General features: G+C 37.5%; 1 pseudogene; it reads right to left on the bottom strand.

The window, feature by feature from the left end:
* Positions 1-3896: 3896 nt before the first annotated feature.
* LOC138148172 (protein canopy homolog 3 pseudogene) lies at positions 3897-4915 on the bottom strand (annotated as a pseudogene).
* Between the last annotated feature and the right edge of the window lie 1359 nt (positions 4916-6274).

Consider the following 6274-nt stretch of genomic DNA (forward strand, 5'->3'; position numbering starts at 1 on the left):
AAAGCTATATATAGTTATATGAAAAAATGCAACAAGTTACTATTGATGAGGGAAATGAAAGTTAAAACCAACATGAGGTACCATTTCACACCTATCAGATGGACTAATATGACAAAAATAATTTTGGAAAAAAATGTGGGAAAATTGGAACACTAATGCATTGTTAATGTAATTGTGAAATGATCCAACTATTCTGGAGAGCAATTTGGAACTATCCTCAAAGGACTATAAAACTGCATACCTTTCATCCAGCAATACTACTACTAGGTCTGAATCACTAAGAGATCATCAAAAATAGAAAAGGACCAGCATGTACAAAAATACTTATGGCAGTCTTTTGTTGTGGCCAAGCATTGTATATTGAGGGGATGTCTATCAATTAGGGGATGGCTGAACAAGTAGTGGAATATTAAGACAATGGTGTACTATTGTTCTATAAGAAATGATAAACAGGATTTCAGGAAAACAACAACTTACATGGACTGATACTGAGTGAAGTTAGAAGAATCAGAATGTTATACAAATTAACAGCAGCATTGTGAAATGACCAGCTTTGATGCATTTAGCTCTTATCAGAAATGCAATAATCTAAGAAAATTCCAGAATTCTCAAGATGGAAAATGCTATCCATATCCACAGAAAGAACTATGGAGTCTGAATGAAGATCAAAACATACTATTTTATTTCTTTTTTTCTTTCTCATAACTTTTCTCTTTTCTTCCAATTCTTCTCTCAAAATTTGACTAATGTGAAAATATGTTTAATATAATTGTCTATGTATGGCCTATGGTAGTGTAAGATTCTATATCAGAATCCTTGCTGTCCTAGAGAGGGGGATAGGAGGCAAAAATCAATTAGGAACTCAAAATCTTACAGAAGTGAATGTTGAAAACTATTTTTATATGTAATTGTAAATTTTTTTAATAAAATATATTTTATTTGGGGACATAACTTAAAAAGTTATTTGGAGGGAATTTTCAGTAGCTCAGGTGAGTCTCTGCTTTTTCTCCACCATCTTAATTCTTCACTAATAGAAAACAGAATACTGATGATAATATTAGACATCCTTGTTTCATCTATGACTTTATTGGAAGTACTCCTAGCTTTTCCTCATTGCATATTTTATTTATTTTTAGATTTAGAGAAATTTATAGGACTTGAAAATGAATATTATGTAAGGCAAAAGAATACTCTGTGTCCTAAACCTTTTGCCATTGCTACCAAGCCGTGCTTCTGGCCTGCCTCAGTTCTATTCTTATATATTTGTCTGTCTTCCTAAGTCCTGCTCTGTGGGAGGGGGATTACTCACTTGGGTTTTTTTTCCCAGATCAGTTTACTGGGATTCCCAACCTTCTTTAAATGGAGGTTTGCCAGCCCTCCAATGACGGAAGAGTTGCCTAAGGATACTGATGATATATGAGTACCAAGCTGAAATAATCTCCATCATGATGATAGGGATAAACTTGAAACATTCTTACTTATATTAGGAGTGAAACAAGAATATCTATTGTCACCACTATTATTTAATATCTTACTAGAAATGCTAGCTAGGACAAAAAAAGGAAAATAAATTAAAGGAATAAAAATAGGCAAAGAGGAAACAAAAGAATCGCTTTTTTTCAGATGTTGTGTTGGTATAGTTGAAGCAACATAGAAAATTAATGAATAAACTCATAAAAATAATTAACAACTTTAGCAAGTTCACAGAATATAAAGTCTCATAAATCATCAACATTTATTTCTACAACAAATAATATCTAGCAGCAAGAAATAGAGAAATTTCATTTAAACTAACTGCAGACAAGATAAAATCCTTGGGAATCTACCTGCCAAGAGAAACCCAGGGGTTCTATGAACACAATTACAAAATATTTTTCATACTTGTAAAGAGAGATCTTTAATTGTTCATCAGTAGAAAGAATTAACATTAAAAAATGACAATTTTACCAAATATAATGGCAAAAAATGGCTGAGATAGAGCCCTTTTCACCCTGGAAGCAGAGACCAAATTTAAAAGAAAGGAAAAGGCAAAAAAAAGATGAGCAAAAAATAACAAACCAACAAAAAAAGAATCTGACTTTAGAAAGTTATTACTGTGATAGGGAAAATGGAGATATAAACTGAGAAGAAGACAACAATGTAAAAACACCTGTGGGCGAAATACCAAAGAAAAATTGTAAATTATCTCACCCCACAAAGAACTTCATGGATGAGCTCAAAAAGACCTTAAAAATCATGTAAGAAAGGTAGAAGAAAAATTGGGAAAAGGAATGAGACTAATTTAACAGAATTATGAAAAAAAATCAACAACTTAGAAAACAACTGTTTAAAAGGTAGAATTGGCCAAATGGAGAAGGAGACGCAAAAATCCATTGAGGAAAATAACTCCTTAAAAGTTAGAATTGAGCAAGTGGAAGCTAAAGGGTCTGTGAGAAATCAATAATATAATAAATTTGAAAGAATTGAAAAGGGAAGAAAATGTAAACTGCATCATGGAAAAAACAACAACTGACTTAGAAAATAGATCTAGGAGAGACAATATGAAAATCATGAACCAGAAACATGATAAGTATCGATTGACATGTAGGAAATGTCTTTATCTTTGATGAAGGCAAAATGCTTCTGTTATTATTGTCTCCTTTCCCCTCAGGAACCAAACTGTGAACTGTGAAATTTAAACATCTTTTTTCACATGCACCTGCTCATTTATAGACTTCTGGAGTAAAGACATCAACACTGGGATTCTTGATCATTTTTTTTCTTTCTGATTAAATCACTCCATTATAGAGTCATTAAATTGCTTGTAAGAGTTTGATTTCTTTACGTAATGTTTTTTTTTTCTTATCCTCCAGTGCAGTCTATGTTAGGCTTTTCACATTATAAGGCAAAATAAGTCATCTAGGTACTACAGTATAGCATTGAATCTCAAGTCAGAAGGAACTAAGGTTAAATCTTTGACTCTGTGCAAGTCCCTGGACATAAACCACTGTTTACCTCAGTTTCTTCATCTATAAAATGGGAGCAATAATAGCAGCTACCTCACTATTATTGTGAGGACAAAATCAGATAATTGTTAAAAGCTCTGTAAATCTTAGGTCTTTATAAATGCTAGTTGCAGACAGGGTAGTACTACAGCAAATTGAAACTCACTTAAGTCATAGAAGTTCCTTTTAAAGCAATTATTCTCAAGTTATGGTACACAAACCCTAAACGGCTCTAAAATCACCTGAATTTGGATAGCAGAAACACAATAACATTTTTATTTCCACTATCCTCTACTTTAACATTTGAATTACTTTCAAAAATATATCTGTCAGCAAAATATCATTCTGAGTCTTCACTAGGCTGTTAAAGATTTTGTTGATACAAAAATGGTTAAGAACTGCTACTCTGGAAGTCCTTTAGGATCATATCACCAAGGGATGCTTGGAATGATGTCCTATACCTCTGCCGCTTGCTTTATAAGCTAGCTTTTGTTTGTTTCCTTTTTTTTTAAAGGCCAAATATTTTTTACTCTGCACATTGTGCAGTAAAATGGATTGGGGAGGGGTATAGACTGGGCGTCACATGGCTGTGAGGGGGCCAGAGCCCTAGGGAAGACAGCCTCAACCAGGACTGGAGCAAGGAAGGCCTTCCTGGTAGGACTGGGTCCAGGAGAGAGGCGTTTCTGATACTAGGGGAGTGGTGTTACTGAACCACGCCCACTGGAAGAAAGTGGGGGTGGACCCATGGGACGATGAGGGATGGAGTCCTCCCTGAGGGCTCAGCAATGCTCAGACCCATCCCTCGAAGGTTTACAATGCAGTTTTTAGCTCTAGGGCCACCACACAGCTCTTCTTCCAAGCTCAGGGGAAAAGCAGCTGCCAGGAAAGGAAAAGGAAGGGCAGGCTCTGTAATCCTCAGCAAGACAAGGGCACAGCATGGGGTGCAGTGAACCCCCAGAGCTGGGGAGTCCATCCTTGTCTGCCAGAGGCACAACAGAAAAGAGTCTCCCTCAGCCAAGGGCTTCCCTCTGTACCCCTGGGACAGCAGATGGGGTGCTTAGTTGGATTCTACAATTCATCGGTGGGGCTGTGTGTGAGAGGAGTGGCTTTCTGGACACCGTCATCTTTCTCAGGATGAGGGTCCTCATCTTCCTCAGGATGAGGGTCCTCATCTAGGCTTCTTGGATCCTTCCTCTGCTTGCTGTTCTTCTTGTTGGACACCTTGCCTTTGCCCCCCTTTTTTCTTGGCTTTCTATCCTCCCAGGGCTGCTGTGTCCCCTTTCTTGCTGATCCATTGTTCAGTCAAGCAACTTGTATCTTTCCCCTTTAACACATGATTGGCACAAAGAAATGAGGTTAAGTCCTCTTCCTGGTGGTTCCGATACCAGTCCTCAATCACTTCCTCAAATTCCTCCACCAGCACATCACACTGCTTCTTGAGGTCAGCTACCTCAGCTGAAGTCTCATTCCACAGTTCATAGGTTATGTCCATCACCACCTTCACCCCCTTGTGGACTAGATTGTGGAGTGTTTCAAAAGTCTCAGACATGCCCTTAGCAAACCGATTGCTGCCACTCCTTTCCTTATGCAAGCTATAGTCCAGAAGTCTCTTGTGGATGGTCTCAGTTACTTCAATTACCCGAAGATCCTATTTGGTGTATTTGACTCTGGAGGCTTTCTGGTCCAGGATGCCATAGCCGGTGTCAATCACTTCCTTGGTCTTGCCTGTCTCCTCAAAAGCTGATTTCAGTTCCACAGATACATACTTGCACACATCGCACTTGCTGGGCAGTCGGACCCAATCGGTCTCCTCAGCCGAGGCGCCCAGCTCAGAGGGCGGGAGCAGGAACAGCAGCAGCAGCAGGAGGAGGAAGAGGCGGAAGGCCGGACCGGGGCACGAGCAGCAGAGGCGGCGGCAGCGGCCGCTCCATGGCCGGGCCAGGCCGGCACTTCCATCCCACACCCGCACTGTGCGGCCGCTTCCTGGAGCCACTTCCGGGACTGCACATGTGCCTGGGTGTCACCACGGCAACGGCGAGCCCCTCACTCTTCTTCCTTCCTTCCTTCTTCCTGTTTCCTTTTGTTTAATTTTGCAATTAAAGACACTTAAATTGAAGAAAAGTAAAAAAAATAATAATAATTTTCTTAGCAAACTGACTCAAGTGACTGAAGATTCAGACATTTACCATGCCTTTTTGGATTTCTGAACTCAAAAGAATTAGGGCTGAGGACTTTAAAACCCTACATTAGGCTTTTCATAAGCAAGAGGCAATATTATGGCACTGAAAAAATGCACTCAGCTAAATCAATCTTTCCCTTGCTATAGCTAAATGTACAAAATACTCTTGCTAATTATTAAATTGACAGATGTTTCATTTGAATCTTGAACTTGAGGTACCAACTGACCTATTTAGATCTGACATTTGTTGTTGTTCAGTTTTTTTCAGTCATGTAGCCCTCTTCATCATGTAATTTGTGATTTTCTTAGCAAAGATCCTGGAGTGGTTTAGCATTTCCTTTTTCAGTTCATTTTACAGAAGAGGAAATTGAGGCAAATGGGTTAAATGACTCACCCATGAAATCATTCAGCTAGTAATTGTCTAAGGCCAGATTTGAACTCAGGAAGGTGTCTTCCTAACTTAAGACCCAGCAGCCTATACGCTTAGCTGCTTAAATCTGGCATACTGTAAATACTGAATTGTACACATAGTTAATGTTTAAAAATTGTATTGTAATAAATGTTAAATGAGGAAAATTATAGTTAATAATGAACTTTAGGTACTAAATTCTTGAACTTATTAGTATTTTTAAATGACTAGACAACAAGACCTTAATCAAAAGGAACCATTCTTATTTTACGCTATCAAATATGAATCTCTCACCTTTATATATTGCTGACACCTCAATTTCAGTATTTGAAAAATTTGTTTGAATCAATAAATTAATAGGAGTAATTAAAACATTGTTTGGCATATTTATTTCATTTTATTAAAAGTTTTGAAATTAATGAGAAATATCGTGAATTGCACAATTTCTCAAACATATTAGTTAAAAAGAAAGAAAAATCACCTGCTATTTGAATTATTCATTAATTTTCAATGACTTCAAAATAGACCCCATAAAGAACAACTCAGTAGGGAATAAAGCAAAATGTCAGTAGTTCACATCACAGTTAAGTTCGATAGCCTACACATTTCTAGTACATCTGACATACTAACATTTCATTATCATTTTCCCTTATGCTGTCAGGGTTGGATGCATAAGGAAATAAGGAAGAAAAAAAATTCTAC

This window comes from Petaurus breviceps, unplaced genomic scaffold (assembly GCF_028583685.1).
Source record: "Petaurus breviceps papuanus isolate PSGF00001 unplaced genomic scaffold, PetGlider_PUasm1.0 90822, whole genome shotgun sequence".
Classification (NCBI taxonomy): Eukaryota; Metazoa; Chordata; class Mammalia; order Diprotodontia; family Petauridae; genus Petaurus; species Petaurus breviceps.